Genomic DNA, 20,789 nt, shown 5'->3' with positions numbered 1-20,789 from the left:
AGAATACGAGAAACACTGCCTAAGACGCAGACTTTCTTACGATTTTTTAGCGATTACGTTCCTTGATCACAACGGTAATGCTTTTTCGGGCCACACGTGCAGCTTTCGCGATATAAAAATCGTCTGTCCCCGGCGGGGAATCGAACCCCGGTCTCCCGCGTGACAGGTGGGGATACTAACCACTATACTACCGAGGAACACGCAGTCGTTGTCTACAGTGCACGCACATTTATGGTTCTCGGGTACGTGATACATCTCAAATGTAGCGTCCCGATGCTTCCATAGTCAGCTGCTACGAAATAAAAGTATGCCCCAGGTGAGGCTCGAACTCACAACCCCGGCATTGCTCACGGCTACTGCCTTATAAGTACTGTGCGCTAACCAATTGCGCCACTGGGGCTACAGCAGAGTGCTTTCAGTTAGCGGTGTTCACTTTGATGCCAACCTGTTGTGGCTACAGACCCGTCATACGACCGTCACCTGCGGCCATACTGCGACTTTAGGACCTGTCTACGAATGCTTCATACGATTCTTGTTTTATATGCTACACTTACAAGCATGTCAACCGCTTGTCATCACCGAAAAAATGCAAAAAAACGGGCGCCTTGCATTCCGCTACCTGTCCGACAGCGACGGCAGATGTGTGGCAAGCTCTAAGCTGTGCAGGCGCTCCGTGGCCGAGCAGCTGGTGGAGAGATGCCTTCCTTGGCAGCTCCCTGCAGAGTGCGGAAGACCAGAGTGGCCGCGCCGCCGTTGTCAGTGGATGACATGCAATTGCCGAGCCACGGAGTACACGTTGCTTTGCGAAGTTCACCCGCCCCGTGGTACAAAACGCTAGCAGCGGCCCTGTGGCGCAACGGATAACGCGTCTGACTACGGATCAGAAGATTCCAGGTTCGAATCCTGGCAGGGTCGGCGTTTTGTTAGTTGCGGGCGCGTAGCTAGGCAGTGCATTCGAATGTCTCCACCTTCGTGGAGTGCAATGTTAATCCTGAGCATCTCGCAGCTGCATCTCGAGACGATCGCGGTAAATATCGCTTCGTGCAAGCGTCAGCGTAGCGTCAGTCGAGCAAAGTCGAGACAAGTCAAGCTGGGAGATGCTACACAGTTAATTAAACGGTAGGCGACGCAGACAACGCTTTTCCAAGTGTCCCATGTCACGCACCGAAGAGCGGCCGCCTCTCCGCACAGCAGAGTGGCGCAGTGGAAGCGTGCTGGGCCCATACCCCAGAGGTCCGTGGATCGAAACCACGCTCTGCTAAAATTATTCCTTTTCTTGGGTGCTTCGTGCTCGATCATTAATCTTGGGGTGCGCTGATTCAGCGTCGACAGCAAACCCTGTGAGTTGTGAAACGACGACGTCGTGTGCAGAATACGAGAAACACTGCCTAAGACGCAGACTTTCTTACGATTTTTTAGCGATTACGTTCCTTGATCACAACGGTAATGCTTTTTCGGGCCACACGTGCAGCTTTCGCGATATAAAAATCGTCTGTCCCCGGCGGGGAATCGAACCCCGGTCTCCCGCGTGACAGGTGGGGATACTAACCACTATACTACCGAGGAACACGCAGTCGTTGTCTACAGTGCACGCACATTTATGGTTCTCGGGTACGTGATACATCTCAAATGTAGCGTCCCGATGCTTCCATAGTCAGCTGCTACGAAATAAAAGTATGCCCCAGGTGAGGCTCGAACTCACAACCCCGGCATTGCTCACGGCTACTGCCTTATAAGTACTGTGCGCTAACCAATTGCGCCACTGGGGCTACAGCAGAGTGCTTTCAGTTAGCGGTGTTCACTTTGATGCCAACCTGTTGTGGCTACAGACCCGTCATACGACCGTCACCTGCGGCCATACTGCGACTTTAGGACCTGTCTACGAATGCTTCATACGATTCTTGTTTTATATGCTACACTTACAAGCATGTCAACCGCTTGTCATCACCGAAAAAATGCAAAAAAACGGGCGCCTTGCATTCCGCTACCTGTCCGACAGCGACGGCAGATGTGTGGCAAGCTCTAAGCTGTGCAGGCGCTCCGTGGCCGAGCAGCTGGTGGAGAGATGCCTTCCTTGGCAGCTCCCTGCAGAGTGCGGAAGACCAGAGTGGCCGCGCCGCCGTTGTCAGTGGATGACATGCAATTGCCGAGCCACGGAGTACACGTTGCTTTGCGAAGTTCACCCGCCCCGTGGTACAAAACGCTAGCAGCGGCCCTGTGGCGCAACGGATAACGCGTCTGACTACGGATCAGAAGATTCCAGGTTCGAATCCTGGCAGGGTCGGCGTTTTGTTAGTTGCGGGCGCGTAGCTAGGCAGTGCATTCGAATGTCTCCACCTTCGTGGAGTGCAATGTTAATCCTGAGCATCTCGCAGCTGCATCTCGAGACGATCGCGGTAAATATCGCTTCGTGCAAGCGTCAGCGTAGCGTCAGTCGAGCAAAGTCGAGACAAGTCAAGCTGGGAGATGCTACACAGTTAATTAAACGGTAGGCGACGCAGACAACGCTTTTCCAAGTGTCCCATGTCACGCACCGAAGAGCGGCCGCCTCTCCGCACAGCAGAGTGGCGCAGTGGAAGCGTGCTGGGCCCATACCCCAGAGGTCCGTGGATCGAAACCACGCTCTGCTAAAATTATTCCTTTTCTTGGGTGCTTCGTGCTCGATCATTAATCTTGGGGTGCGCTGATTCAGCGTCGACAGCAAACCCTGTGAGTTGTGAAACGACGACGTCGTGTGCAGAATACGAGAAACACTGCCTAAGACGCAGACTTTCTTACGATTTTTTAGCGATTACGTTCCTTGATCACAACGGTAATGCTTTTTCGGGCCACACGTGCAGCTTTCGCGATATAAAAATCGTCTGTCCCCGGCGGGGAATCGAACCCCGGTCTCCCGCGTGACAGGTGGGGATACTAACCACTATACTACCGAGGAACACGCAGTCGTTGTCTACAGTGCACGCACATTTATGGTTCTCGGGTACGTGATACATCTCAAATGTAGCGTCCCGATGCTTCCATAGTCAGCTGCTACGAAATAAAAGTATGCCCCAGGTGAGGCTCGAACTCACAACCCCGGCATTGCTCACGGCTACTGCCTTATAAGTACTGTGCGCTAACCAATTGCGCCACTGGGGCTACAGCAGAGTGCTTTCAGTTAGCGGTGTTCACTTTGATGCCAACCTGTTGTGGCTACAGACCCGTCATACGACCGTCACCTGCGGCCATACTGCGACTTTAGGACCTGTCTACGAATGCTTCATACGATTCTTGTTTTATATGCTACACTTACAAGCATGTCAACCGCTTGTCATCACCGAAAAAATGCAAAAAAACGGGCGCCTTGCATTCCGCTACCTGTCCGACAGCGACGGCAGATGTGTGGCAAGCTCTAAGCTGTGCAGGCGCTCCGTGGCCGAGCAGCTGGTGGAGAGATGCCTTCCTTGGCAGCTCCCTGCAGAGTGCGGAAGACCAGAGTGGCCGCGCCGCCGTTGTCAGTGGATGACATGCAATTGCCGAGCCTCGGAGTACACGTTGCTTTGCGAAGTTCACCCGCCCCGTGGTACAAAACGCTAGCAGCGGCCCTGTGGCGCAACGGATAACGCGTCTGACTACGGATCAGAAGATTCCAGGTTCGAATCCTGGCAGGGTCGGCGTTTTGTTAGTTGCGGGCGCGTAGCTAGGCAGTGCATTCGAATGTCTCCACCTTCGTGGAGTGCAATGTTAATCCTGAGCATCTCGCAGCTGCATCTCGAGACGATCGCGGTAAATATCGCTTCGTGCAAGCGTCAGCGTAGCGTCAGTCGAGCAAAGTCGAGACAAGTCAAGCTGGGAGATGCTACACAGTTAATTAAACGGTAGGCGACGCAGACAACGCTTTTCCAAGTGTCCCATGTCACGCACCGAAGAGCGGCCGCCTCTCCGCACAGCAGAGTGGCGCAGTGGAAGCGTGCTGGGCCCATAACCCAGAGGTCCGTGGATCGAAACCACGCTCTGCTAAAATTATTCCTTTTCTTGGGTGCTTCGTGCTCGATCATTAATCTTGGGGTGCGCTGATTCAGCGTCGACAGCAAACCCTGTGAGTTGTGAAACGACGACGTCGTGTGCAGAATACGAGAAACACTGCCTAAGACGCAGACTTTCTTACGATTTTTTAGCGATTACGTTCCTTGATCACAACGGTAATGCTTTTTCGGGCCACACGTGCAGCTTTCGCGATATAAAAATCGTCTGTCCCCGGCGGGGAATCGAACCCCGGTCTCCCGCGTGACAGGCGGGGATACTAACCACTATACTACCGAGGAACACGCAGTCGTTGTCTACAGTGCACGCACATTTATGGTTCTCGGGTACGTGATACATCTCAAATGTAGCGTCCCGATGCTTCCATAGTCAGCTGCTACGAAATAAAAGTATGCCCCAGGTGAGGCTCGAACTCACAACCCCGGCATTGCTCACGGCTACTGCCTTATAAGTACTGTGCGCTAACCAATTGCGCCACTGGGGCTACAGCAGAGTGCTTTCAGTTAGCGGTGTTCACTTTGATGCCAACCTGTTGTGGCTACAGACCCGTCATACGACCGTCACCTGCGGCCATACTGCGACTTTAGGACCTGTCTACGAATGCTTCATACGATTCTTGTTTTATATGCTACACTTACAAGCATGTCAACCGCTTGTCATCACCGAAAAAATGCAAAAAAACGGGCGCCTTGCATTCCGCTACCTGTCCGACAGCGACGGCAGATGTGTGGCAAGCTCTAAGCTGTGCAGGCGCTCCGTGGCCGAGCAGCTGGTGGAGAGATGCCTTCCTTGGCAGCTCCCTGCAGAGTGCGGAAGACCAGAGTGGCCGCGCCGCCGTTGTCAGTGGATGACATGCAATTGCCGAGCCACGGAGTACACGTTGCTTTGCGAAGTTCACCCGCCCCGTGGTACAAAACGCTAGCAGCGGCCCTGTGGCGCAACGGATAACGCGTCTGACTACGGATCAGAAGATTCCAGGTTCGAATCCTGGCAGGGTCGGCGTTTTGTTAGTTGCGGGCGCGTAGCTAGGCAGTGCATTCGAATGTCTCCACCTTCGTGGAGTGCAATGTTAATCCTGAGCATCTCGCAGCTGCATCTCGAGACGATCGCGGTAAATATCGCTTCGTGCAAGCGTCAGCGTAGCGTCAGTCGAGCAAAGTCGAGACAAGTCAAGCTGGGAGATGCTACACAGTTAATTAAACGGTAGGCGACGCAGACAACGCTTTTCCAAGTGTCCCATGTCACGCACCGAAGAGCGGCCGCCTCTCCGCACAGCAGAGTGGCGCAGTGGAAGCGTGCTGGGCCCATACCCCAGAGGTCCGTGGATCGAAACCACGCTCTGCTAAAATTATTCCTTTTCTTGGGTGCTTCGTGCTCGATCATTAATCTTGGGGTGCGCTGATTCAGCGTCGACAGCAAACCCTGTGAGTTGTGAAACGACGACGTCGTGTGCAGAATACGAGAAACACTGCCTAAGACGCAGACTTTCTTACGATTTTTTAGCGATTACGTTCCTTGATCACAACGGTAATGCTTTTTCGGGCCACACGTGCAGCTTTCGCGATATAAAAATCGTCTGTCCCCGGCGGGGAATCGAACCCCGGTCTCCCGCGTGACAGGTGGGGATACTAACCACTATACTACCGAGGAACACGCAGTCGTTGTCTCCAGTGCACGCACATTTATGGTTCTCGGGTACGTGATACATCTCAAATGTAGCGTCCCGATGCTTCCATAGTCAGCTGCTACGAAATAAAAGTATGCCCCAGGTGAGGCTCGAACTCACAACCCCGGCATTGCTCACGGCTACTGCCTTATAAGTACTGTGCGCTAACCAATTGCGCCACTGGGGCTACAGCAGAGTGCTTTCAGTTAGCGGTGTTCACTTTGATGCCAACCTGTTGTGGCTACAGACCCGTCATACGACCGTCACCTGCGGCCATACTGCGACTTTAGGACCTGTCTACGAATGCTTCATACGATTCTTGTTTTATATGCTACACTTACAAGCATGTCAACCGCTTGTCATCACCGAAAAAATGCAAAAAAACGGGCGCCTTGCATTCCGCTACCTGTCCGACAGCGACGGCAGATGTGTGGCAAGCTCTAAGCTGTGCAGGCGCTCCGTGGCCGAGCAGCTGGTGGAGAGATGCCTTCCTTGGCAGCTCCCTGCAGAGTGCGGAAGACCAGAGTGGCCGCGCCGCCGTTGTCAGTGGATGACATGCAATTGCCGAGCCACGGAGTACACGTTGCTTTGCGAAGTTCACCCGCCCCGTGGTACAAAACGCTAGCAGCGGCCCTGTGGCGCAACGGATAACGCGTCTGACTACGGATCAGAAGATTCCAGGTTCGAATCCTGGCAGGGTCGGCGTTTTGTTAGTTGCGGGCGCGTAGCTAGGCAGTGCATTCGAATGTCTCCACCTTCGTGGAGTGCAATGTTAATCCTGAGCATCTCGCAGCTGCATCTCGAGACGATCGCGGTAAATATCGCTTCGTGCAAGCGTCAGCGTAGCGTCAGTCGAGCAAAGTCGAGACAAGTCAAGCTGGGAGATGCTACACAGTTAATTAAACGGTAGGCGACGCAGACAACGCTTTTCCAAGTGTCCCATGTCACGCACCGAAGAGCGGCCGCCTCTCCGCACAGCAGAGTGGCGCAGTGGAAGCGTGCTGGGCCCATACCCCAGAGGTCCGTGGATCGAAACCACGCTCTGCTAAAATTATTCCTTTTCTTGGGTGCTTCGTGCTCGATCATTAATCTTGGGGTGCGCTGATTCAGCGTCGACAGCAAACCCTGTGAGTTGTGAAACGACGACGTCGTGTGCAGAATACGAGAAACACTGCCTAAGACGCAGACTTTCTTACGATTTTTTAGCGATTACGTTCCTTGATCACAACGGTAATGCTTTTTCGGGCCACACGTGCAGCTTTCGCGATATAAAAATCGTCTGTCCCCGGCGGGGAATCGAACCCCGGTCTCCCGCGTGACAGGTGGGGATACTAACCACTATACTACCGAGGAACACGCAGTCGTTGTCTCCAGTGCACGCACATTTATGGTTCTCGGGTACGTGATACATCTCAAATGTAGCGTCCCGATGCTTCCATAGTCAGCTGCTACGAAATAAAAGTATGCCCCAGGTGAGGCTCGAACTCACAACCCCGGCATTGCTCACGGCTACTGCCTTATAAGTACTGTGCGCTAACCAATTGCGCCACTGGGGCTACAGCAGAGTGCTTTCAGTTAGCGGTGTTCACTTTGATGCCAACCTGTTGTGGCTACAGACCCGTCATACGACCGTCACCTGCGGCCATACTGCGACTTTAGGACCTGTCTACGAATGCTTCATACGATTCTTGTTTTATATGCTACACTTACAAGCATGTCAACCGCTTGTCATCACCGAAAAAATGCAAAAAAACGGGCGCCTTGCATTCCGCTACCTGTCCGACAGCGACGGCAGATGTGTGGCAAGCTCTAAGCTGTGCAGGCGCTCCGTGGCCGAGCAGCTGGTGGAGAGATGCCTTCCTTGGCAGCTCCCTGCAGAGTGCGGAAGACCAGAGTGGCCGCGCCGCCGTTGTCAGTGGATGACATGCAATTGCCGAGCCTCGGAGTACACGTTGCTTTGCGAAGTTCACCCGCCCCGTGGTACAAAACGCTAGCAGCGGCCCTGTGGCGCAACGGATAACGCGTCTGACTACGGATCAGAAGATTCCAGGTTCGAATCCTGGCAGGGTCGGCGTTTTGTTAGTTGCGGGCGCGTAGCTAGGCAGTGCATTCGAATGTCTCCACCTTCGTGGAGTGCAATGTTAATCCTGAGCATCTCGCAGCTGCATCTCGAGACGATCGCGGTAAATATCGCTTCGTGCAAGCGTCAGCGTAGCGTCAGTCGAGCAAAGTCGAGACAAGTCAAGCTGGGAGATGCTACACAGTTAATTAAACGGTAGGCGACGCAGACAACGCTTTTCCAAGTGTCCCATGTCACGCACCGAAGAGCGGCCGCCTCTCCGCACAGCAGAGTGGCGCAGTGGAAGCGTGCTGGGCCCATACCCCAGAGGTCCGTGGATCGAAACCACGCTCTGCTAAAATTATTCCTTTTCTTGGGTGCTTCGTGCTCGATCATTAATCTTGGGGTGCGCTGATTCAGCGTCGACAGCAAACCCTGTGAGTTGTGAAACGACGACGTCGTGTGCAGAATACGAGAAACACTGCCTAAGACGCAGACTTTCTTACGATTTTTTAGCGATTACGTTCCTTGATCACAACGGTAATGCTTTTTCGGGCCACACGTGCAGCTTTCGCGATATAAAAATCGTCTGTCCCCGGCGGGGAATCGAACCCCGGTCTCCCGCGTGACAGGTGGGGATACTAACCACTATACTACCGAGGAACACGCAGTCGTTGTCTCCAGTGCACGCACATTTATGGTTCTCGGGTACGTGATACATCTCAAATGTAGCGTCCCGATGCTTCCATAGTCAGCTGCTACGAAATAAAAGTATGCCCCAGGTGAGGCTCGAACTCACAACCCCGGCATTGCTCACGGCTACTGCCTTATAAGTACTGTGCGCTAACCAATTGCGCCACTGGGGCTACAGCAGAGTGCTTTCAGTTAGCGGTGTTCACTTTGATGCCAACCTGTTGTGGCTACAGACCCGTCATACGACCGTCACCTGCGGCCATACTGCGACTTTAGGACCTGTCTACGAATGCTTCATACGATTCTTGTTTTATATGCTACACTTACAAGCATGTCAACCGCTTGTCATCACCGAAAAAATGCAAAAAAACGGGCGCCTTGCATTCCGCTACCTGTCCGACAGCGACGGCAGATGTGTGGCAAGCTCTAAGCTGTGCAGGCGCTCCGTGGCCGAGCAGCTGGTGGAGAGATGCCTTCCTTGGCAGCTCCCTGCAGAGTGCGGAAGACCAGAGTGGCCGCGCCGCCGTTGTCAGTGGATGACATGCAATTGCCGAGCCTCGGAGTACACGTTGCTTTGCGAAGTTCACCCGCCCCGTGGTACAAAACGCTAGCAGCGGCCCTGTGGCGCAACGGATAACGCGTCTGACTACGGATCAGAAGATTCCAGGTTCGAATCCTGGCAGGGTCGGCGTTTTGTTAGTTGCGGGCGCGTAGCTAGGCAGTGCATTCGAATGTCTCCACCTTCGTGGAGTGCAATGTTAATCCTGAGCATCTCGCAGCTGCATCTCGAGACGATCGCGGTAAATATCGCTTCGTGCAAGCGTCAGCGTAGCGTCAGTCGAGCAAAGTCGAGACAAGTCAAGCTGGGAGATGCTACACAGTTAATTAAACGGTAGGCGACGCAGACAACGCTTTTCCAAGTGTCCCATGTCACGCACCGAAGAGCGGCCGCCTCTCCGCACAGCAGAGTGGCGCAGTGGAAGCGTGCTGGGCCCATACCCCAGAGGTCCGTGGATCGAAACCACGCTCTGCTAAAATTATTCCTTTTCTTGGGTGCTTCGTGCTCGATCATTAATCTTGGGGTGCGCTGATTCAGCGTCGACAGCAAACCCTGTGAGTTGTGAAACGACGACGTCGTGTGCAGAATACGAGAAACACTGCCTAAGACGCAGACTTTCTTACGATTTTTTAGCGATTACGTTCCTTGATCACAACGGTAATGCTTTTTCGGGCCACACGTGCAGCTTTCGCGATATAAAAATCGTCTGTCCCCGGCGGGGAATCGAACCCCGGTCTCCCGCGTGACAGGTGGGGATACTAACCACTATACTACCGAGGAACACGCAGTCGTTGTCTACAGTGCACGCACATTTATGGTTCTCGGGTACGTGATACATCTCAAATGTAGCGTCCCGATGCTTCCATAGTCAGCTGCTACGAAATAAAAGTATGCCCCAGGTGAGGCTCGAACTCACAACCCCGGCATTGCTCACGGCTACTGCCTTATAAGTACTGTGCGCTAACCAATTGCGCCACTGGGGCTACAGCAGAGTGCTTTCAGTTAGCGGTGTTCACTTTGATGCCAACCTGTTGTGGCTACAGACCCGTCATACGACCGTCACCTGCGGCCATACTGCGACTTTAGGACCTGTCTACGAATGCTTCATACGATTCTTGTTTTATATGCTACACTTACAAGCATGTCAACCGCTTGTCATCACCGAAAAAATGCAAAAAAACGGGCGCCTTGCATTCCGCTACCTGTCCGACAGCGACGGCAGATGTGTGGCAAGCTCTAAGCTGTGCAGGCGCTCCGTGGCCGAGCAGCTGGTGGAGAGATGCCTTCCTTGGCAGCTCCCTGCAGAGTGCGGAAGACCAGAGTGGCCGCGCCGCCGTTGTCAGTGGATGACATGCAATTGCCGAGCCACGGAGTACACGTTGCTTTGCGAAGTTCACCCGCCCCGTGGTACAAAACGCTAGCAGCGGCCCTGTGGCGCAACGGATAACGCGTCTGACTACGGATCAGAAGATTCCAGGTTCGAATCCTGGCAGGGTCGGCGTTTTGTTAGTTGCGGGCGCGTAGCTAGGCAGTGCATTCGAATGTCTCCACCTTCGTGGAGTGCAATGTTAATCCTGAGCATCTCGCAGCTGCATCTCGAGACGATCGCGGTAAATATCGCTTCGTGCAAGCGTCAGCGTAGCGTCAGTCGAGCAAAGTCGAGACAAGTCAAGCTGGGAGATGCTACACAGTTAATTAAACGGTAGGCGACGCAGACAACGCTTTTCCAAGTGTCCCATGTCACGCACCGAAGAGCGGCCGCCTCTCCGCACAGCAGAGTGGCGCAGTGGAAGCGTGCTGGGCCCATACCCCAGAGGTCCGTGGATCGAAACCACGCTCTGCTAGAATTATTCCTTTTCTTGGGTGCTTCGTGCTCGATCATTAATCTTGGGGTGCGCTGATTCAGCGTCGACAGCAAACCCTGTGAGTTGTGAAACGACGACGTCGTGTGCAGAATACGAGAAACACTGCCTAAGACGCAGACTTTCTTACGATTTTTTAGCGATTACGTTCCTTGATCACAACGGTAATGCTTTTTCGGGCCACACGTGCAGCTTTCGCGATATAAAAATCGTCTGTCCCCGGCGGGGAATCGAACCCCGGTCTCCCGCGTGACAGGTGGGGATACTAACCACTATACTACCGAGGAACACGCAGTCGTTGTCTCCAGTGCACGCACATTTATGGTTCTCGGGTACGTGATACATCTCAAATGTAGCGTCCCGATGCTTCCATAGTCAGCTGCTACGAAATAAAAGTATGCCCCAGGTGAGGCTCGAACTCACAACCCCGGCATTGCTCACGGCTACTGCCTTATAAGTACTGTGCGCTAACCAATTGCGCCACTGGGGCTACAGCAGAGTGCTTTCAGTTAGCGGTGTTCACTTTGATGCCAACCTGTTGTGGCTACAGACCCGTCATACGACCGTCACCTGCGGCCATACTGCGACTTTAGGACCTGTCTACGAATGCTTCATACGATTCTTGTTTTATATGCTACACTTACAAGCATGTCAACCGCTTGTCATCACCGAAAAAATGCAAAAAAACGGGCGCCTTGCATTCCGCTACCTGTCCGACAGCGACGGCAGATGTGTGGCAAGCTCTAAGCTGTGCAGGCGCTCCGTGGCCGAGCAGCTGGTGGAGAGATGCCTTCCTTGGCAGCTCCCTGCAGAGTGCGGAAGACCAGAGTGGCCGCGCCGCCGTTGTCAGTGGATGACATGCAATTGCCGAGCCACGGAGTACACGTTGCTTTGCGAAGTTCACCCGCCCCGTGGTACAAAACGCTAGCAGCGGCCCTGTGGCGCAACGGATAACGCGTCTGACTACGGATCAGAAGATTCCAGGTTCGAATCCTGGCAGGGTCGGCGTTTTGTTAGTTGCGGGCGCGTAGCTAGGCAGTGCATTCGAATGTCTCCACCTTCGTGGAGTGCAATGTTAATCCTGAGCATCTCGCAGCTGCATCTCGAGACGATCGCGGTAAATATCGCTTCGTGTAAGCGTCAGCGTAGCGTCAGTCGAGCAAAGTCGAGACAAGTCAAGCTGGGAGATGCTACACAGTTAATTAAACGGTAGGCGACGCAGACAACGCTTTTCCAAGTGTCCCATGTCACGCACCGAAGAGCGGCCGCCTCTCCGCACAGCAGAGTGGCGCAGTGGAAGCGTGCTGGGCCCATACCCCAGAGGTCCGTGGATCGAAACCACGCTCTGCTAAAATTATTCCTTTTCTTGGGTGCTTCGTGCTCGATCATTAATCTTGGGGTGCGCTGATTCAGCGTCGACAGCAAACCCTGTGAGTTGTGAAACGACGACGTCGTGTGCAGAATACGAGAAACACTGCCTAAGACGCAGACTTTCTTACGATTTTTTAGCGATTACGTTCCTTGATCACAACGGTAATGCTTTTTCGGGCCACACGTGCAGCTTTCGCGATATAAAAATCGCCTGTCCCCGGCGGGGAATCGAACCCCGGTCTCCCGCGTGACAGGTGGGGATACTAACCACTATACTACCGAGGAACACGCAGTCGTTGTCTCCAGTGCACGCACATTTATGGTTCTCGGGTACGTGATACATCTCAAATGTAGCGTCCCGATGCTTCCATAGTCAGCTGCTACGAAATAAAAGTATGCCCCAGGTGAGGCTCGAACTCACAACCCCGGCATTGCTCACGGCTACTGCCTTATAAGTACTGTGCGCTAACCAATTGCGCCACTGGGGCTACAGCAGAGTGCTTTCAGTTAGCGGTGTTCACTTTGATGCCAACCTGTTGTGGCTACAGACCCGTCATACGACCGTCACCTGCGGCCATACTGCGACTTTAGGACCTGTCTACGAATGCTTCATACGATTCTTGTTTTATATGCTACACTTACAAGCATGTCAACCGCTTGTCATCACCGAAAAAATGCAAAAAAACGGGCGCCTTGCATTCCGCTACCTGTCCGACAGCGACGGCAGATGTGTGGCAAGCTCTAAGCTGTGCAGGCGCTCCGTGGCCGAGCAGCTGGTGGAGAGATGCCTTCCTTGGCAGCTCCCTGCAGAGTGCGGAAGACCAGAGTGGCCGCGCCGCCGTTGTCAGTGGATGACATGCAATTGCCGAGCCACGGAGTACACGTTGCTTTGCGAAGTTCACCCGCCCCGTGGTACAAAACGCTAGCAGCGGCCCTGTGGCGCAACGGATAACGCGTCTGACTACGGATCAGAAGATTCCAGGTTCGAATCCTGGCAGGGTCGGCGTTTTGTTAGTTGCGGGCGCGTAGCTAGGCAGTGCATTCGAATGTCTCCACCTTCGTGGAGTGCAATGTTAATCCTGAGCATCTCGCAGCTGCATCTCGAGACGATCGCGGTAAATATCGCTTCGTGTAAGCGTCAGCGTAGCGTCAGTCGAGCAAAGTCGAGACAAGTCAAGCTGGGAGATGCTACACAGTTAATTAAACGGTAGGCGACGCAGACAACGCTTTTCCAAGTGTCCCATGTCACGCACCGAAGAGCGGCCGCCTCTCCGCACAGCAGAGTGGCGCAGTGGAAGCGTGCTGGGCCCATACCCCAGAGGTCCGTGGATCGAAACCACGCTCTGCTAAAATTATTCCTTTTCTTGGGTGCTTCGTGCTCGATCATTAATCTTGGGGTGCGCTGATTCAGCGTCGACAGCAAACCCTGTGAGTTGTGAAACGACGACGTCGTGTGCAGAATACGAGAAACACTGCCTAAGACGCAGACTTTCTTACGATTTTTTAGCGATTACGTTCCTTGATCACAACGGTAATGCTTTTTCGGGCCACACGTGCAGCTTTCGCGATATAAAAATCGCCTGTCCCCGGCGGGGAATCGAACCCCGGTCTCCCGCGTGACAGGTGGGGATACTAACCACTATACTACCGAGGAACACGCAGTCGTTGTCTCCAGTGCACGCACATTTATGGTTCTCGGGTACGTGATACATCTCAAATGTAGCGTCCCGATGCTTCCATAGTCAGCTGCTACGAAATAAAAGTATGCCCCAGGTGAGGCTCGAACTCACAACCCCGGCATTGCTCACGGCTACTGCCTTATAAGTACTGTGCGCTAACCAATTGCGCCACTGGGGCTACAGCAGAGTGCTTTCAGTTAGCGGTGTTCACTTTGATGCCAACCTGTTGTGGCTACAGACCCGTCATACGACCGTCACCTGCGGCCATACTGCGACTTTAGGACCTGTCTACGAATGCTTCATACGATTCTTGTTTTATATGCTACACTTACAAGCATGTCAACCGCTTGTCATCACCGAAAAAATGCAAAAAAACGGGCGCCTTGCATTCCGCTACCTGTCCGACAGCGACGGCAGATGTGTGGCAAGCTCTAAGCTGTGCAGGCGCTCCGTGGCCGAGCAGCTGGTGGAGAGATGCCTTCCTTGGCAGCTCCCTGCAGAGTGCGGAAGACCAGAGTGGCCGCGCCGCCGTTGTCAGTGGATGACATGCAATTGCCGAGCCACGGAGTACACGTTGCTTTGCGAAGTTCACCCGCCCCGTGGTACAAAACGCTAGCAGCGGCCCTGTGGCGCAACGGATAACGCGTCTGACTACGGATCAGAAGATTCCAGGTTCGAATCCTGGCAGGGTCGGCGTTTTGTTAGTTGCGGGCGCGTAGCTAGGCAGTGCATTCGAATGTCTCCACCTTCGTGGAGTGCAATGTTAATCCTGAGCATCTCGCAGCTGCATCTCGAGACGATCGCGGTAAATATCGCTTCGTGCAAGCGTCAGCGTAGCGTCAGTCGAGCAAAGTCGAGACAAGTCAAGCTGGGAGATGCTACACAGTTAATTAAACGGTAGGCGACGCAGACAACGCTTTTCCAAGTGTCCCATGTCACGCACCGAAGAGCGGCCGCCTCTCCGCACAGCAGAGTGGCGCAGTGGAAGCGTGCTGGGCCCATACCCCAGAGGTCCGTGGATCGAAACCACGCTCTGCTAGAATTATTCCTTTTCTTGGGTGCTTCGTGCTCGATCATTAATCTTGGGGTGCGCTGATTCAGCGTCGACAGCAAACCCTGTGAGTTGTGAAACGACGACGTCGTGTGCAGAATACGAGAAACACTGCCTAAGACGCAGACTTTCTTACGATTTTTTAGCGATTACGTTCCTTGATCACAACGGTAATGCTTTTTCGGGCCACACGTGCAGCTTTCGCGATATAAAAATCGTCTGTCCCCGGCGGGGAATCGAACCCCGGTCTCCCGCGTGACAGGTGGGGATACTAACCACTATACTACCGAGGAACACGCAGTCGTTGTCTCCAGTGCACGCACATTTATGGTTCTCGGGTACGTGATACATCTCAAATGTAGCGTCCCGATGCTTCCATAGTCAGCTGCTACGAAATAAAAGTATGCCCCAGGTGAGGCTCGAACTCACAACCCCGGCATTGCTCACGGCTACTGCCTTATAAGTACTGTGCGCTAACCAATTGCGCCACTGGGGCTACAGCAGAGTGCTTTCAGTTAGCGGTGTTCACTTTGATGCCAACCTGTTGTGGCTACAGACCCGTCATACGACCGTCACCTGCGGCCATACTGCGACTTTAGGACCTGTCTACGAATGCTTCATACGATTCTTGTTTTATATGCTACACTTACAAGCATGTCAACCGCTTGTCATCACCGAAAAAATGCAAAAAAACGGGCGCCTTGCATTCCGCTACCTGTCCGACAGCGACGGCAGATGTGTGGCAAGCTCTAAGCTGTGCAGGCGCTCCGTGGCCGAGCAGCTGGTGGAGAGATGCCTTCCTTGGCAGCTCCCTGCAGAGTGCGGAAGACCAGAGTGGCCGCGCCGCCGTTGTCAGTGGATGACATGCAATTGCCGAGCCACGGAGTACACGTTGCTTTGCGAAGTTCACCCGCCCCGTGGTACAAAACGCTAGCAGCGGCCCTGTGGCGCAACGGATAACGCGTCTGACTACGGATCAGAAGATTCCAGGTTCGAATCCTGGCAGGGTCGGCGTTTTGTTAGTTGCGGGCGCGTAGCTAGGCAGTGCATTCGAATGTCTCCACCTTCGTGGAGTGCAATGTTAATCCTGAGCATCTCGCAGCTGCATCTCGAGACGATCGCGGTAAATATCGCTTCGTGTAAGCGTCAGCGTAGCGTCAGTCGAGCAAAGTCGAGACAAGTCAAGCTGGGAGATGCTACACAGTTAATTAAACGGTAGGCGACGCAGACAACGCTTTTCCAAGTGTCCCATGTCACGCACCGAAGAGCGGCCGCCTCTCCGCACAGCAGAGTGGCGCAGTGGAAGCGTGCTGGGCCCATACCCCAGAGGTCCGTGGATCGAAACCACGCTCTGCTAAAATTATTCCTTTTCTTGGGTGCTTCGTGCTCGATCATTAATCTTGGGGTGCGCTGATTCAGCGTCGACAGCAAACCCTGTGAGTTGTGAAACGACGACGTCGTGTGCAGAATACGAGAAACACTGCCTAAGACGCAGACTTTCTTACGATTTTTTAGCGATTACGTTCCTTGATCACAACGGTAATGCTTTTTCGGGCCACACGTGCAGCTTTCGCGATATAAAAATCGCCTGTCCCCGGCGGGGAATCGAACCCCGGTCTCCCGCGTGACAGGTGGGGATACTAACCACTATACTACCGAGGAACACGCAGTCGTTGTCTCCAGTGCACGCACATTTATGGTTCTCGGGTACGTGATACATCTCAAATGTAGCGTCCCGATGCTTCCATAGTCAGCTGCTACGAAATAAAAGTATGCCCCAGGTGAGGCTCGAACTCACAACCCCGGCATTGCTCACGGCTACTGCCTTATAAGTACTGTGCGCTAACCAATTGCGCCACTGGGGCTACAGCAGAGTGCTTTCAGTTAGCGGTGTTCACTTTGATGCCAACCTGTTGTGGCTACAGACCCGTCATACGACCGTCACCTGCGGCCATACTGCGACTTTAGGACCTGTCTACGAATGCTTCATACGATTCTTGTTTTATATGCTACACTTACAAGCATGTCAACCGCTTGTCATCACCGAAAAAATGCAAAAAAACGGGCGCCTTGCATTCCGCTACCTGTCCGACAGCGACGGCAGATGTGTGGCAAGCTCTAAGCTGTGCAGGCGCTCCGTGGCCGAGCAGCTGGTGGAGAGATGCCTTCCTTGGCAGCTCCCTGCAGAGTGCGGAAGACCAGAGTGGCCGCGCCGCCGTTGTCAGTGGATGACATGCAATTGCCGAGCCACGGAGTACACGTTGCTTTGCGAAGTTCACCCGCCCCGTGGTACAAAACGCTAGCAGCGGCCCTGTGGCGCAACGGATAACGCGTCTGACTACGGATCAGAAGATTCCAGGTTCGAATCCTGGCAGGGTCGGCGTTTTGTTAGTTGCGGGCGCGTAGCTAGGCAGTGCATTCGAATGTCTCCACCTTCGTGGAGTGCAATGTTAATCCTGAGCATCTCGCAGCTGCATCTCGAGACGATCGCGGTAAATATCGCTTCGTGCAAGCGTCAGCGTAGCGTCAGTCGAGCAAAGTCGAGACAAGTCAAGCTGGGAGATGCTACACAGTTAATTAAACGGTAGGCGACGCAGACAACGCTTTTCCAAGTGTCCCATGTCACGCACCGAAGAGCGGCCGCCTCTCCGCACAGCAGAGTGGCGCAGTGGAAGCGTGCTGGGCCCATACCCCAGAGGTCCGTGGATCGAAACCACGCTCTGCTAGAATTATTCCTTTTCTTGGGTGCTTCGTGCTCGATCATTAATCTTGGGGTGCGCTGATTCAGCGTCGACAGCAAACCCTGTGAGTTGTGAAACGACGACGTCGTGTGCAGAATACGAGAAACACTGCCTAAGACGCAGACTTTCTTACGATTTTTTAGCGATTACGTTCCTTGATCACAACGGTAATGCTTTTTCGGGCCACACGTGCAGCTTTCGCGATATAAAAATCGTCTGTCCCCGGCGGGGAATCGAACCCCGGTCTCCCGCGTGACAGGTGGGGATACTAACCACTATACTACCGAGGAACACGCAGTCGTTGTCTCCAGTGCACGCACATTTATGGTTCTCGGGTACGTGATACATCTCAAATGTAGCGTCCCGATGCTTCCATAGTCAGCTGCTACGAAATAAAAGTATGCCCCAGGTGAGGCTCGAACTCACAACCCCGGCATTGCTCACGGCTACTGCCTTATAAGTACTGTGCGCTAACCAATTGCGCCACTGGGGCTACAGCAGAGTGCTTTCAGTTAGCGGTGTTCACTTTGATGCCAACCTGTTGTGGCTACAGACCCGTCATACGACCGTCACCTGCGGCCATACTGCGACTTTAGGACCTGTCTACGAATGCTTCATACGATTCTTGTTTTATATGCTACACTTACAAGCATGTCAACCGCTTGTCATCACCGAAAAAATGCAAAAAAACGGGCGCCTTGCATTCCGCTACCTGTCCGACAGCGACGGCAGATGTGTGGCAAGCTCTAAGCTGTGCAGGCGCTCCGTGGCCGAGCAGCTGGTGGAGAGATGCCTTCCTTGGCAGCTCCCTGCAGAGTGCGGAAGACCAGAGTGGCCGCGCCGCCGTTGTCAGTGGATGACATGCAATTGCCGAGCCACGGAGTACACGTTGCTTTGCGAAGTTCACCCGCCCCGTGGTACAAAACGCTAGCAGCGGCCCTGTGGCGCAACGGATAACGCGTCTGACTACGGATCAGAAGATTCCAGGTTCGAATCCTGGCAGGGTCGGCGTTTTGTTAGTTGCGGGCGCGTAGCTAGGCAGTGCATTCGAATGTCTCCACCTTCGTGGAGTGCAATGTTAATCCTGAGCATCTCGCAGCTGCATCTCGAGACGATCGCGGTAAATATCGCTTCGTGCAAGCGTCAGCGTAGCGTCAGTCGAGCAAAGTCGAGACAAGTCAAGCTGGGAGATGCTACACAGTTAATTAAACGGTAGGCGACGCAGACAACGCTTTTCCAAGTGTCCCATGTCACGCACCGAAGAGCGGCCGCCTCTCCGCACAGCAGAGTGGCGCAGTGGAAGCGTGCTGGGCCCATACCCCAGAGGTCCGTGGATCGAAACCACGCTCTGCTAAAATTATTCCTTTTCTTGGGTGCTTCGTGCTCGATCATTAATCTTGGGGTGCGCTGATTCAGCGTCGACAGCAAACCCTGTGAGTTGTGAAACGACGACGTCGTGTGCAGAATACGAGAAACACTGCCTAAGACGCAGACTTTCTTACGATTTTTTAGCGATTACGTTCCTTGATCACAACGGTAATGCTTTTTCGGGCCACACGTGCAGCTTTCGCGATATAAAAATCGTCTGTCCCCGGCGGGGAATCGAACCCCGGTCTCCCGCGTGACAGGTGGGGATACTAACCACTATACTACCGAGGAACACGCAGTCGTTGTCTACAGTGCACGCACATTTATGGTTCTCGGGTACGTGATACATCTCAAATGTAGCGTCCCGATGCTTCCATAGTCAGCTGCTACGAAATAAAAGTATGCCCCAGGTGAGGCTCGAACTCACAACCCCGGCATTGCTCACGGCTACTGCCTTATAAGTACTGTGCGCTAACCAATTGCGCCACTGGGGCTACAGCAGAGTGCTTTCAGTTAGCGGTGTTCACTTTGATGCCAACCTGTTGTGGCTACAGACCCGTCATACGACCGTCACCTGCGGCCATACTGCGTCTTTAGGACCTGTCTACGAATGCTTCATACGATTCTTGTTTTATATGCTACACTTACAAGCATGTCAACCGCTTGTCATCACCGAAAAAATGCAAAAAAACGGGCGCCTTGCATTCCGCTACCTGTCCGACAGCGACGGCAGATGTGTGGCAAGCTCTAAGCTGTGCAGGCGCTCCGTGGCCGAGCAGCTGGTGGAGAGATGCCTTCCTTGGCAGCTCCCTGCAGAGTGCGGAAGACCAGAGTGGCCGCGCCGCCGTTGTCAGTGGATGACATGCAATTGCCGAGCCACGGAGTACACGTTGCTTTGCGAAGTTCACCCGCCCCGTGGTACAAAACGCTAGCAGCGGCCCTGTGGCGCAACGGATAACGCGTCTGACTACGGATCAGAAGATTCCAGGTTCGAATCCTGGCAGGGTCGGCGTTTTGTTAGTTGCGGGCGCGTAGCTAGGCAGTGCATTCGAATGTCTCCACCTTCGTGGAGTGCAATGTTAATCCTGAGCATCTCGCAGCTGCATCTCGAGACGATCGCGGTAAATATCGCTTCGTGCAAGCGTCAGCGTAGCGTCAGTCGAGCAAAGTCGAGACAAGTCAAGCTGGGAGATGCTACACAGTTAATTAAACGGTAGGCGACGCAGACAACGCTTTTCCAAGTGTCCCATGTCACGCACCGAAGAGCGGCCGCCTCTCCGCACAGCAGAGTGGCGCAGTGGAAGCGTGCTGGGCCCATACCCCAGAGGTCCGTGGATCGAAACCACGCTCTGCTAAAATTATTCCTTTTCTTGGGTGCTTCGTGCTCGATCATTAATCTTGGGGTGCGCTGATTCAGCGTCGACAGCAAACCCTGTGAGTTGTGAAACGACGACGTCGTGTGCAGAATACGAGAAACACTGCCTAAGACGCAGACTTTCTTACGATTTTTTAGCGATTACGTTCCTTGATCACAACGGTAATGCTTTTTCGGGCCACACGTGCAGCTTTCGCGATATAAAAATCGTCTGTCCCCGGCGGGGAATCGAACCCCGGTCTCCCGCGTGACAGGTGGGGATACTAACCACTATACTACCGAGGAACACGCAGTCGTTGTCTCCAGTGCACGCACATTTATGGTTCTCGGGTACGTGATACA

At 53.7% G+C, this 20,789-nt stretch overlaps 61 non-coding genes across 61 annotated transcripts; 30 read left to right on the top strand and 31 right to left on the bottom strand.

The window, feature by feature from the left end:
• Positions 1–125: 125 nt before the first annotated feature.
• Positions 126–197, bottom strand: Trnad-guc (transfer RNA aspartic acid (anticodon GUC)). Its single transcript has one exon. It is a non-coding gene; the product is annotated as a tRNA-Asp (tRNA).
• Positions 198–308: 111 nt separating this feature from the next.
• Positions 309–400, bottom strand: Trnai-uau (transfer RNA isoleucine (anticodon UAU)). Its single transcript is given in 2 exon segments — positions 309–344; positions 363–400. It is a non-coding gene; the product is annotated as a tRNA-Ile (tRNA).
• Positions 401–842: 442 nt separating this feature from the next.
• On the top strand, positions 843–915 carry Trnar-acg (transfer RNA arginine (anticodon ACG)). Its single transcript has one exon. It is a non-coding gene; the product is annotated as a tRNA-Arg (tRNA).
• A 274-nt stretch (positions 916–1,189) lies between these two features.
• Positions 1,190–1,261, top strand: Trnam-cau (transfer RNA methionine (anticodon CAU)). The gene has a single exon. It is a non-coding gene; the product is annotated as a tRNA-Met (tRNA).
• A 233-nt stretch (positions 1,262–1,494) lies between these two features.
• On the bottom strand, positions 1,495–1,566 carry Trnad-guc (transfer RNA aspartic acid (anticodon GUC)). Its single transcript has one exon. It is a non-coding gene; the product is annotated as a tRNA-Asp (tRNA).
• A 111-nt stretch (positions 1,567–1,677) lies between these two features.
• Positions 1,678–1,769, bottom strand: Trnai-uau (transfer RNA isoleucine (anticodon UAU)). The gene is given in 2 exon segments: positions 1,678–1,713; positions 1,732–1,769. It is a non-coding gene; the product is annotated as a tRNA-Ile (tRNA).
• A 442-nt stretch (positions 1,770–2,211) lies between these two features.
• Positions 2,212–2,284, top strand: Trnar-acg (transfer RNA arginine (anticodon ACG)). Its single transcript has one exon. It is a non-coding gene; the product is annotated as a tRNA-Arg (tRNA).
• A 274-nt stretch (positions 2,285–2,558) lies between these two features.
• On the top strand, positions 2,559–2,630 carry Trnam-cau (transfer RNA methionine (anticodon CAU)). The gene has a single exon. It is a non-coding gene; the product is annotated as a tRNA-Met (tRNA).
• Positions 2,631–2,863: 233 nt separating this feature from the next.
• On the bottom strand, positions 2,864–2,935 carry Trnad-guc (transfer RNA aspartic acid (anticodon GUC)). The gene has a single exon. It is a non-coding gene; the product is annotated as a tRNA-Asp (tRNA).
• Positions 2,936–3,046: 111 nt separating this feature from the next.
• Positions 3,047–3,138, bottom strand: Trnai-uau (transfer RNA isoleucine (anticodon UAU)). The gene is given in 2 exon segments: positions 3,047–3,082; positions 3,101–3,138. It is a non-coding gene; the product is annotated as a tRNA-Ile (tRNA).
• Positions 3,139–3,580: 442 nt separating this feature from the next.
• Trnar-acg (transfer RNA arginine (anticodon ACG)) lies at positions 3,581–3,653 on the top strand. The gene has a single exon. It is a non-coding gene; the product is annotated as a tRNA-Arg (tRNA).
• A 274-nt stretch (positions 3,654–3,927) lies between these two features.
• On the top strand, positions 3,928–3,999 carry Trnam-cau (transfer RNA methionine (anticodon CAU)). Its single transcript has one exon. It is a non-coding gene; the product is annotated as a tRNA-Met (tRNA).
• Positions 4,000–4,232: 233 nt separating this feature from the next.
• On the bottom strand, positions 4,233–4,304 carry Trnad-guc (transfer RNA aspartic acid (anticodon GUC)). Its single transcript has one exon. It is a non-coding gene; the product is annotated as a tRNA-Asp (tRNA).
• Positions 4,305–4,415: 111 nt separating this feature from the next.
• Trnai-uau (transfer RNA isoleucine (anticodon UAU)) lies at positions 4,416–4,507 on the bottom strand. The gene is given in 2 exon segments: positions 4,416–4,451; positions 4,470–4,507. It is a non-coding gene; the product is annotated as a tRNA-Ile (tRNA).
• Positions 4,508–4,949: 442 nt separating this feature from the next.
• Positions 4,950–5,022, top strand: Trnar-acg (transfer RNA arginine (anticodon ACG)). Its single transcript has one exon. It is a non-coding gene; the product is annotated as a tRNA-Arg (tRNA).
• Positions 5,023–5,296: 274 nt separating this feature from the next.
• Trnam-cau (transfer RNA methionine (anticodon CAU)) lies at positions 5,297–5,368 on the top strand. Its single transcript has one exon. It is a non-coding gene; the product is annotated as a tRNA-Met (tRNA).
• A 233-nt stretch (positions 5,369–5,601) lies between these two features.
• Trnad-guc (transfer RNA aspartic acid (anticodon GUC)) lies at positions 5,602–5,673 on the bottom strand. The gene has a single exon. It is a non-coding gene; the product is annotated as a tRNA-Asp (tRNA).
• A 111-nt stretch (positions 5,674–5,784) lies between these two features.
• On the bottom strand, positions 5,785–5,876 carry Trnai-uau (transfer RNA isoleucine (anticodon UAU)). Its single transcript is given in 2 exon segments — positions 5,785–5,820; positions 5,839–5,876. It is a non-coding gene; the product is annotated as a tRNA-Ile (tRNA).
• A 442-nt stretch (positions 5,877–6,318) lies between these two features.
• Positions 6,319–6,391, top strand: Trnar-acg (transfer RNA arginine (anticodon ACG)). The gene has a single exon. It is a non-coding gene; the product is annotated as a tRNA-Arg (tRNA).
• A 274-nt stretch (positions 6,392–6,665) lies between these two features.
• Trnam-cau (transfer RNA methionine (anticodon CAU)) lies at positions 6,666–6,737 on the top strand. Its single transcript has one exon. It is a non-coding gene; the product is annotated as a tRNA-Met (tRNA).
• Positions 6,738–6,970: 233 nt separating this feature from the next.
• Trnad-guc (transfer RNA aspartic acid (anticodon GUC)) lies at positions 6,971–7,042 on the bottom strand. The gene has a single exon. It is a non-coding gene; the product is annotated as a tRNA-Asp (tRNA).
• A 111-nt stretch (positions 7,043–7,153) lies between these two features.
• Positions 7,154–7,245, bottom strand: Trnai-uau (transfer RNA isoleucine (anticodon UAU)). Its single transcript is given in 2 exon segments — positions 7,154–7,189; positions 7,208–7,245. It is a non-coding gene; the product is annotated as a tRNA-Ile (tRNA).
• A 442-nt stretch (positions 7,246–7,687) lies between these two features.
• On the top strand, positions 7,688–7,760 carry Trnar-acg (transfer RNA arginine (anticodon ACG)). The gene has a single exon. It is a non-coding gene; the product is annotated as a tRNA-Arg (tRNA).
• Positions 7,761–8,034: 274 nt separating this feature from the next.
• Positions 8,035–8,106, top strand: Trnam-cau (transfer RNA methionine (anticodon CAU)). The gene has a single exon. It is a non-coding gene; the product is annotated as a tRNA-Met (tRNA).
• A 233-nt stretch (positions 8,107–8,339) lies between these two features.
• Trnad-guc (transfer RNA aspartic acid (anticodon GUC)) lies at positions 8,340–8,411 on the bottom strand. Its single transcript has one exon. It is a non-coding gene; the product is annotated as a tRNA-Asp (tRNA).
• A 111-nt stretch (positions 8,412–8,522) lies between these two features.
• Positions 8,523–8,614, bottom strand: Trnai-uau (transfer RNA isoleucine (anticodon UAU)). The gene is given in 2 exon segments: positions 8,523–8,558; positions 8,577–8,614. It is a non-coding gene; the product is annotated as a tRNA-Ile (tRNA).
• Positions 8,615–9,056: 442 nt separating this feature from the next.
• On the top strand, positions 9,057–9,129 carry Trnar-acg (transfer RNA arginine (anticodon ACG)). The gene has a single exon. It is a non-coding gene; the product is annotated as a tRNA-Arg (tRNA).
• Positions 9,130–9,403: 274 nt separating this feature from the next.
• Trnam-cau (transfer RNA methionine (anticodon CAU)) lies at positions 9,404–9,475 on the top strand. The gene has a single exon. It is a non-coding gene; the product is annotated as a tRNA-Met (tRNA).
• A 233-nt stretch (positions 9,476–9,708) lies between these two features.
• Positions 9,709–9,780, bottom strand: Trnad-guc (transfer RNA aspartic acid (anticodon GUC)). Its single transcript has one exon. It is a non-coding gene; the product is annotated as a tRNA-Asp (tRNA).
• Positions 9,781–9,891: 111 nt separating this feature from the next.
• Positions 9,892–9,983, bottom strand: Trnai-uau (transfer RNA isoleucine (anticodon UAU)). Its single transcript is given in 2 exon segments — positions 9,892–9,927; positions 9,946–9,983. It is a non-coding gene; the product is annotated as a tRNA-Ile (tRNA).
• A 442-nt stretch (positions 9,984–10,425) lies between these two features.
• Trnar-acg (transfer RNA arginine (anticodon ACG)) lies at positions 10,426–10,498 on the top strand. Its single transcript has one exon. It is a non-coding gene; the product is annotated as a tRNA-Arg (tRNA).
• A 274-nt stretch (positions 10,499–10,772) lies between these two features.
• Positions 10,773–10,844, top strand: Trnam-cau (transfer RNA methionine (anticodon CAU)). The gene has a single exon. It is a non-coding gene; the product is annotated as a tRNA-Met (tRNA).
• A 233-nt stretch (positions 10,845–11,077) lies between these two features.
• Positions 11,078–11,149, bottom strand: Trnad-guc (transfer RNA aspartic acid (anticodon GUC)). Its single transcript has one exon. It is a non-coding gene; the product is annotated as a tRNA-Asp (tRNA).
• A 111-nt stretch (positions 11,150–11,260) lies between these two features.
• On the bottom strand, positions 11,261–11,352 carry Trnai-uau (transfer RNA isoleucine (anticodon UAU)). The gene is given in 2 exon segments: positions 11,261–11,296; positions 11,315–11,352. It is a non-coding gene; the product is annotated as a tRNA-Ile (tRNA).
• Positions 11,353–11,794: 442 nt separating this feature from the next.
• Trnar-acg (transfer RNA arginine (anticodon ACG)) lies at positions 11,795–11,867 on the top strand. The gene has a single exon. It is a non-coding gene; the product is annotated as a tRNA-Arg (tRNA).
• A 274-nt stretch (positions 11,868–12,141) lies between these two features.
• On the top strand, positions 12,142–12,213 carry Trnam-cau (transfer RNA methionine (anticodon CAU)). Its single transcript has one exon. It is a non-coding gene; the product is annotated as a tRNA-Met (tRNA).
• Positions 12,214–12,446: 233 nt separating this feature from the next.
• On the bottom strand, positions 12,447–12,518 carry Trnad-guc (transfer RNA aspartic acid (anticodon GUC)). The gene has a single exon. It is a non-coding gene; the product is annotated as a tRNA-Asp (tRNA).
• A 111-nt stretch (positions 12,519–12,629) lies between these two features.
• Positions 12,630–12,721, bottom strand: Trnai-uau (transfer RNA isoleucine (anticodon UAU)). The gene is given in 2 exon segments: positions 12,630–12,665; positions 12,684–12,721. It is a non-coding gene; the product is annotated as a tRNA-Ile (tRNA).
• Positions 12,722–13,163: 442 nt separating this feature from the next.
• Positions 13,164–13,236, top strand: Trnar-acg (transfer RNA arginine (anticodon ACG)). The gene has a single exon. It is a non-coding gene; the product is annotated as a tRNA-Arg (tRNA).
• Positions 13,237–13,510: 274 nt separating this feature from the next.
• Positions 13,511–13,582, top strand: Trnam-cau (transfer RNA methionine (anticodon CAU)). The gene has a single exon. It is a non-coding gene; the product is annotated as a tRNA-Met (tRNA).
• Positions 13,583–13,815: 233 nt separating this feature from the next.
• Trnad-guc (transfer RNA aspartic acid (anticodon GUC)) lies at positions 13,816–13,887 on the bottom strand. The gene has a single exon. It is a non-coding gene; the product is annotated as a tRNA-Asp (tRNA).
• Positions 13,888–13,998: 111 nt separating this feature from the next.
• Trnai-uau (transfer RNA isoleucine (anticodon UAU)) lies at positions 13,999–14,090 on the bottom strand. Its single transcript is given in 2 exon segments — positions 13,999–14,034; positions 14,053–14,090. It is a non-coding gene; the product is annotated as a tRNA-Ile (tRNA).
• A 442-nt stretch (positions 14,091–14,532) lies between these two features.
• Trnar-acg (transfer RNA arginine (anticodon ACG)) lies at positions 14,533–14,605 on the top strand. The gene has a single exon. It is a non-coding gene; the product is annotated as a tRNA-Arg (tRNA).
• Positions 14,606–14,879: 274 nt separating this feature from the next.
• Trnam-cau (transfer RNA methionine (anticodon CAU)) lies at positions 14,880–14,951 on the top strand. Its single transcript has one exon. It is a non-coding gene; the product is annotated as a tRNA-Met (tRNA).
• A 233-nt stretch (positions 14,952–15,184) lies between these two features.
• On the bottom strand, positions 15,185–15,256 carry Trnad-guc (transfer RNA aspartic acid (anticodon GUC)). The gene has a single exon. It is a non-coding gene; the product is annotated as a tRNA-Asp (tRNA).
• A 111-nt stretch (positions 15,257–15,367) lies between these two features.
• Trnai-uau (transfer RNA isoleucine (anticodon UAU)) lies at positions 15,368–15,459 on the bottom strand. Its single transcript is given in 2 exon segments — positions 15,368–15,403; positions 15,422–15,459. It is a non-coding gene; the product is annotated as a tRNA-Ile (tRNA).
• Positions 15,460–15,901: 442 nt separating this feature from the next.
• Positions 15,902–15,974, top strand: Trnar-acg (transfer RNA arginine (anticodon ACG)). The gene has a single exon. It is a non-coding gene; the product is annotated as a tRNA-Arg (tRNA).
• Positions 15,975–16,248: 274 nt separating this feature from the next.
• Trnam-cau (transfer RNA methionine (anticodon CAU)) lies at positions 16,249–16,320 on the top strand. Its single transcript has one exon. It is a non-coding gene; the product is annotated as a tRNA-Met (tRNA).
• A 233-nt stretch (positions 16,321–16,553) lies between these two features.
• On the bottom strand, positions 16,554–16,625 carry Trnad-guc (transfer RNA aspartic acid (anticodon GUC)). Its single transcript has one exon. It is a non-coding gene; the product is annotated as a tRNA-Asp (tRNA).
• Positions 16,626–16,736: 111 nt separating this feature from the next.
• On the bottom strand, positions 16,737–16,828 carry Trnai-uau (transfer RNA isoleucine (anticodon UAU)). Its single transcript is given in 2 exon segments — positions 16,737–16,772; positions 16,791–16,828. It is a non-coding gene; the product is annotated as a tRNA-Ile (tRNA).
• Positions 16,829–17,270: 442 nt separating this feature from the next.
• Trnar-acg (transfer RNA arginine (anticodon ACG)) lies at positions 17,271–17,343 on the top strand. Its single transcript has one exon. It is a non-coding gene; the product is annotated as a tRNA-Arg (tRNA).
• Positions 17,344–17,617: 274 nt separating this feature from the next.
• Positions 17,618–17,689, top strand: Trnam-cau (transfer RNA methionine (anticodon CAU)). The gene has a single exon. It is a non-coding gene; the product is annotated as a tRNA-Met (tRNA).
• Positions 17,690–17,922: 233 nt separating this feature from the next.
• On the bottom strand, positions 17,923–17,994 carry Trnad-guc (transfer RNA aspartic acid (anticodon GUC)). The gene has a single exon. It is a non-coding gene; the product is annotated as a tRNA-Asp (tRNA).
• Positions 17,995–18,105: 111 nt separating this feature from the next.
• On the bottom strand, positions 18,106–18,197 carry Trnai-uau (transfer RNA isoleucine (anticodon UAU)). Its single transcript is given in 2 exon segments — positions 18,106–18,141; positions 18,160–18,197. It is a non-coding gene; the product is annotated as a tRNA-Ile (tRNA).
• A 442-nt stretch (positions 18,198–18,639) lies between these two features.
• Positions 18,640–18,712, top strand: Trnar-acg (transfer RNA arginine (anticodon ACG)). Its single transcript has one exon. It is a non-coding gene; the product is annotated as a tRNA-Arg (tRNA).
• A 274-nt stretch (positions 18,713–18,986) lies between these two features.
• Trnam-cau (transfer RNA methionine (anticodon CAU)) lies at positions 18,987–19,058 on the top strand. Its single transcript has one exon. It is a non-coding gene; the product is annotated as a tRNA-Met (tRNA).
• A 233-nt stretch (positions 19,059–19,291) lies between these two features.
• Trnad-guc (transfer RNA aspartic acid (anticodon GUC)) lies at positions 19,292–19,363 on the bottom strand. Its single transcript has one exon. It is a non-coding gene; the product is annotated as a tRNA-Asp (tRNA).
• A 111-nt stretch (positions 19,364–19,474) lies between these two features.
• Positions 19,475–19,566, bottom strand: Trnai-uau (transfer RNA isoleucine (anticodon UAU)). The gene is given in 2 exon segments: positions 19,475–19,510; positions 19,529–19,566. It is a non-coding gene; the product is annotated as a tRNA-Ile (tRNA).
• A 442-nt stretch (positions 19,567–20,008) lies between these two features.
• Trnar-acg (transfer RNA arginine (anticodon ACG)) lies at positions 20,009–20,081 on the top strand. The gene has a single exon. It is a non-coding gene; the product is annotated as a tRNA-Arg (tRNA).
• Positions 20,082–20,355: 274 nt separating this feature from the next.
• Positions 20,356–20,427, top strand: Trnam-cau (transfer RNA methionine (anticodon CAU)). Its single transcript has one exon. It is a non-coding gene; the product is annotated as a tRNA-Met (tRNA).
• Positions 20,428–20,660: 233 nt separating this feature from the next.
• On the bottom strand, positions 20,661–20,732 carry Trnad-guc (transfer RNA aspartic acid (anticodon GUC)). The gene has a single exon. It is a non-coding gene; the product is annotated as a tRNA-Asp (tRNA).
• Positions 20,733–20,789: the final 57 nt, after the last annotated feature.

Source organism: Schistocerca serialis, unplaced genomic scaffold, assembly GCF_023864345.2.
Source record: "Schistocerca serialis cubense isolate TAMUIC-IGC-003099 unplaced genomic scaffold, iqSchSeri2.2 HiC_scaffold_729, whole genome shotgun sequence".
NCBI classification, from domain to species: domain Eukaryota; kingdom Metazoa; phylum Arthropoda; class Insecta; order Orthoptera; family Acrididae; genus Schistocerca; species Schistocerca serialis.
Note: the sequence above shows the minus strand (reverse complement) of the source record. Positions and strands in the feature narration are given on the sequence as shown.